Genomic DNA, 6,004 nt, shown 5'->3' on the forward strand with positions numbered 1-6,004 from the left:
TGCCATTTTGACACTTTGATGTGAATGCTATTAGGTCATGGTGGTACACTCAGAACTAGTACGCTCCAGGGGCGGAGGAGGGAGACGATCTTTACGGACCCCTTGCATTAAGCTGTGATGTAAATTTGCTTTTACCAAACAGTAATATGTTTACAAATCGGTTGCTATTATCTATAATTACTACAACATTGCAACAGGCCAAAACAAACAGAACATCAACAGAGGAAAAACGAGAGAAAAAATAACTAAACGACTGTCTTCATTGACAACTCGAACTATTAGTACACTAAAGTTCAAATCCACCACCATCACTGCCCTCACTCGAGAAAAAGGTCGCTGCTACGCGCCTACAGGAAAACATCAAACGTGTAGCAAGAAAAGGGTTCTCTGTTTCTATTTCTTCTCTTTTTTGAAAGGTAAAATAGAATATCTGCACCGGTAGGAAAATGACCTCTACGCCACAATATAGGGCTTGGTCCGGTAATTAAATTTAAACTCAAAATTAGTGGCGTAGGAACCAGGGGGGCAGCGGGGGCAGCCGCCCCCCACAAGGAAAATACAGGGGGGCAGGAATATCCTTTTGCCCCCCCCCCCAATATTTGAGACGTAATTCCTCACAAGAGCAAAGAACAGAAGAAAGGTAGGGGAACGTAGAGAGGAGACGGTCACACCGGGTGCGAGTGCGAACGCCGTTCACTGTCAGCAGGGAGTTTGCCCCCCCCCCCCAACGCCGAACATTTCTTCCTACGCCCACTGATTACTGATCATACTCCATAATTTGAGGCTTAAATCACCAAGAGGGCTAAGCCGGGTGGGAAGTACGGAAAAGAAGGTAATTAAAAAAAAGCCGCTAGTGTTGGGGTTAGTATGGGGATCTGATCTACCAGAACGAGGCTAGTCGACCAGATAACTTATTTAGCATTCAGAAGATTTCACAATGAGAATTAGTGTTCCAGTTCCTTTCTCTAGAAAATGTTTTTTAAAAAGTGTATAACGATGGGGGGGGGGGGGGCCCCGCTGTCAAAGAGCTGTACTCGAAATAGTGTGTTGATTGAAAGAATTATCGCCCGAGACTAAGCTAAACATTTGTTTGTTTCTCTCACCTACGGTTGCTAAAGAAAGGAAAGGGTGCTGTAGTTTAGGAAACATTGTTTGACGGGAAAACAGTTCCAGTCTCGACCCTGGCAAAGTTCCCATTATCTCTTCCAGATTTTATATCTCATCGAATGATTCCTATCGGCTTCAACAAAGGCTTCATGACCAGCCGGCCAATTTCCGGTAAGCTGGATTATGAACTGCGATCTAGGAAATAACAGATGATGATACATTGAGTAAGGGCTAAAACTGTGACATTGGCATCTTACTGGCTCCCTAGGCTCCTAAGTAAAGAGCTTTTCTGTCACTACAAGACTGCAAACATTCCCGGGCCAAGCGCGAACTGAGAGCTGCTATGAAGTAGTAACACAAACAAGGCTTTTTAAATATCAGTTTTCATAAGGCTTGATGTAATTTATATCAGCTGCAGTAATTCTTTCCGAACTGAAAAGGGACGAAATGAATGTCTCTGCCCTGTGACTTATATGTCCTGCATGTCTCCTTTACAACAATTTCGGAACATCTGACTGAAAGGTTCGACACAGCTCCACAAAGAAACGCAAACGTTGTCTCACTCGGTTTCTAAGAGGCGAACCATCGTGGATATCATTTGTTTTAAATCGGGACAGGGAATCAAACACCACGATGGCCCAAAGTCATAAGGAAAGTGGGAAGAGAATACAGAAGAAGAGGAAAGATACAGGGAGGAGGATACATGAAAGTGTGGACAGCGCTGGTGTGATTAAACTCCCATGGGGCTTTGAAGGAACCGTGAAAAAATGGACAGAACTGGTGGCCGTCACCGTTGGTCAACGAGCATGAAAGCTGGGGTCACACTGACAGTGATTTGTCACTGGCACCTTACAAACTCAGCTTCATCTCCATGTTCCGGTGAGATGGTCGAGGAACTTCGGAAAATGTGCTTCTGGGAGAGATGGACAGATGAGAAATGATGTTACAAAACCAGATGCGTAGGTAGAAATAGTAGGTTGCCATGAGAACGCTGCGGGTAGGTAGAAGTGGTATTCGAATATTAACGTCTCTGTGGTAGCCTGGTAAGTCCAGATGTAACTGTGCTTTCAACATGATCATAGACTTACAAAAATGGTGGAAGCAGCACACACACACACACACAAACCCACTTATCTGTTTAGTCTTCTTTGTCCTCCTAGTGCCCGCACCCATACCACCACAGCGGATACCGGTTCTGGGCCGAGGATCGATTCTCCTCCTGGTCTGTCTGCCGAACCCTGCGTTTCATCTGTGGGTTTAGTCCCGAACTTGTCTCGTTAAACTCGGTGTCAAATTTGCAATAAAATCAAATTGTCCAACCGTACACTGCAGTCTATGCAAAAACTTATTAAATACATTTTGTACTACAAAAGAAGGATATCGGCCGGCAGCTCTTCCAATTGCGATGTAAGTGTAGAAGGGCAGGACTGAAGTATCGGTTGGAAGTCAGAGAACATTGCAGTGTACTGCTGGAGACGTCAGCAATGTCTGTAAGACACAATAACAAACACGTTAATGCTTTGTACAAAGCCAGGATTCGTGTTTTCACGAGCAAACCCGTCGATGTCGCAGTTGAAGATGTGAAATATTTTCACGGGTGAGTCCGTGCTGTGTCCTGGTGACCGTTAGCACGACACCTCGTGTCGCTTAGTCACTGGGTCCAGTGAAACTTATTCTCTCCCTTGTCTTGCTGTGTCTTGCCGTCCACACAAAGTCCTCGACATTATGGGAATAGGCAATTGTCGCATGAACTGTGGAGGACCCGGCCATCTTGTCACTTATTTTCTTGTTGGTGTTCTTTGTAGGGTACTGTTGTCCGTTTTCGATGTCCTCATTGAATGGGCAGGCAACTCTGACCACGCGTACAATGATGTCTGGAGGGGAGAGGATCGGTAAGGTTGTTTGCCGTCTGTTCACTCCGGATCTTGTTCACTCCATTGAGTGTGACGTGTGTTGTTCCTGGCAGTGGAGGTACTAGGGGGACAGTAAGCAGGGTGTTTCGTGGTCCGTCGGTGCACTAGCATCTTCGTTAACAGCAGCCTCGTTGTCGATGACGTCACCGGTTTTCTGGGGACGTGTGCGTCTCGGTTCAGCGGATATGTCCATTGTTTGTAAACGGCGAACTTGACTTCTTCACGAAACTTTAGCCACGTTGTTTGCTAACGGCTGTATAGCTGGTGGTGAAGAGGAGGTCTGAAGACAGAAAGGTGGTGTGTTCAAATCTGACGTGACAAATAAAAAAGTTGAGTGAGTGAGTGAGTGAGTGAGTGAGTGAGTGAGTGACGTGAGTGAGTGAGTGAGTGAGTGAGTGAGTGGTGAGTGAGTGAGTGGAGTGAGTGAGTGAGTGAGTGAGTGAAGTGAAGTGAGTGAGTGAGTGAGGTGATGAGTGAGTGAGTGATGAAGTCGAGTGAAGTGAGTAGTGACGTGAGTGGTGAGTGAGTGAGTGAGTGATGAGTGAGTGAGTGAGTGTGAGTGAGTAAGTGACGTGAGTGAGTGATGAGTGAGTGAGTGAGTGAGTGAAGTGAGTGAGTGACTGATGAGTGAGTGAGTGAGTGAGTGAGTGAGTGAGTGAGTGAGTGAGTGAGGAGTGAGTGAGTTGAGTGAGTGAGTGAGTGGAGTGATGAAGTGAGTGAGTGAAGTGGAGTGAGTGAGTGAAGTGAGTGAGTGAGGTGATGAGTGAGTGAGTGAGTGAGTGAGTGAGTGAGTGAGTGAGTGATGAGTGAGTGAGTGATGAGTGAGGAGTGAGAAGAGTGATGAGGATGAGTGAGTGAGATGAGTGAGGTGTGAGTGAGTGGATGAGTGTGAGGTGATTGGTGTGAGTGAGTGAGGAGTGAGTGAGTGAGTTGAGTGAGTGAGTGAGTGATGAGTGAGTGAGCTGATGAGTGAGTGAGTGAGTGAGTGAGTGAGTGAGTTGATGATGAGTGAGTGAGTGAGGATGAGTGAGTGAGTGAGTGAGTGAGTGAGTGAGTGAGTGAAGTGAGTGAGTGAGTGAGTGAGTGGAGGATGAGTGAGTGAGTGAGGAGGAGTGGTGCAGTGAGTGAGTGAGTAGTGAGTGAGTGATGAGTTGGATGATGAGTGGTGAGAAGTGAGTGGAGTGAGTGAGTGAGTGAGTGGAGTTGAGTGATGAGTGAGTGATGAGGATGAGTGGTGAGTGAGTGGTGAGTGGAGTGAGTGCGTGAGTGAGTGAGGAGTGATGAGTGAGTGATGTGAGTGAAGTGAGTGAGTGAGTGAGTGAGCTTGAGGTGAGTGAGTGGAGTTGAGTGAGTGAGTGAGTGAGTGAAGTGAGTGAGTGAAGTGATGAGTGAAGTGAGTGAGTGAGTGAGTGAATGAGGTGAGTGAGTGAGTGTGAGTGAGTGAGTGAAAAGTGAGTGAGTGAGTGAGTGAGTGAGTGAGTGAGTGAGTGACGTGAGTGAGCTGAGATGAGTGAGGACAAAGTGAGTGAGTGAGTGAGTGAGTGAGTGAGTTGAAGTGATGAGTGAGTGAGTGAGTGAGTTGAGTGAGTGAGTGATGATGTGAGTGAGTGAGTGAGGTGAGTGAGGAGTGATGAGTGAAGTGAGTGAGTGAGTGAGTGTGAGAGTGGTGAGTGAGTGAGTGAGTGTAGTGAGTGAGAATGAGTAGAGCTGAGTGAGTGAGTGAGTGAGTGAGTCGCACACCGTGAAGTGAGTGATGTGTCAGTGAGTATGAGTGAGTGAAGGAGTTGTGAGTGAGGAGTGAGTGAGTGGGTGAGTGAGTGAGTGGAGTTGATGAGTGAGTGAGTGAGGGAGTGAGTGGAGTGAGTGAGTGAGTGAGTGGAGTGAGTGGAGTGAGTTGAGTGTGAAGTGATGAGTGAGCCCTGTTGAGGTGAGTGGAGTGAGTGAGTGAGTGGAGTGACTGGAAGTTCAGTGATTCGCACTGAGTGAGTGAGTGAGTGAGAGTGAGCTGAGTGAGTTTGAGCCAGTGAAGTGAGTGAGCGAGTGGTGAGTGGTGATGTTTGAGTGAGTGAGTATTGAGTGGAGTGAGTGAGTGGAGTGAGTGAGTGAGTGAGTGAGTGAGTGAGTGAGTGAGTTGAGTTGAGTGAGTGAGTGAGTGAGTGAGTGATGAGTGAGTGAGTGAGTGAGTAGTGAGTGTGAGTGAGTGGTGAGTGTATGAAGTGAGTGATGGTGAGTGAGTGAGTTGAGGAGTGAGTGAAGTGAGTGATGAGTGAGGTGAGTGAGTGAGTGAGGATGTGAGTGAGTGAGTGAAGTGGATGAGTGAGTGAGTGAGTGAGTGAGCTGAGTGAGTGATGAGTGAGTGATGTGAGTGAGGAGTGAGTGAGCTGAGTGAGTTGAGTGAAGTGAGTGAGTGGTGAGTGAGTGAGTGAGTTGAGTGAGTGAGTGCAGTGATGATGTAGTGAGGAGTGAGGTGAGTGATGAGGTGAAGTGAGTGAGTGGTGAGTGAGTGAGTGAGTGTGACAGTGTGAGTGAGTGAGTGAGGAGCTGGAGTGAGAGTGAGTGAGTGAAGTGAGTGAGTCGAGTGAGTGAAGTGAGTGAGTGAGTGAAGTGAGTGAGTCGTGAGTGGTGAGTGAGTGAGTGGTTTGAGTGGTGATGTGAGTGGAGTAGTGAGGACTTGTGATGAGTGAGTGAGTGAATGCATGAAGTGAGTGAGAGTGATGAGTGAGTTGAGTGATGAGGAGTGAGTGAGTGAGTGAGTGATGAGGTGAGTGATGTGGAGTGACGTGACTGAGTGAGTGATGAGTGAGTGATGTGATGTGAGTGAGTTGAGCTGGAGTGAGTGAGTGGGTAGTGAGGAGTGATGGAGGTGAGTGAGTGAGTGAGTGGAGGTGGCGGAGTGGAGTGAGTGAGGTGAGTGAAGTGAGTGAGTGGAAAGGAGTGAGCTGAGGTATGTACTGCAAAGGTTAGTGAGTGGAGGATGAGTGTGA

The sequence above is a fragment of the Pomacea canaliculata genome, linkage group LG2 (genome assembly GCF_003073045.1).
Source record: "Pomacea canaliculata isolate SZHN2017 linkage group LG2, ASM307304v1, whole genome shotgun sequence".
Lineage (NCBI taxonomy): Eukaryota > Metazoa > Mollusca > Gastropoda > Architaenioglossa > Ampullariidae > Pomacea > Pomacea canaliculata.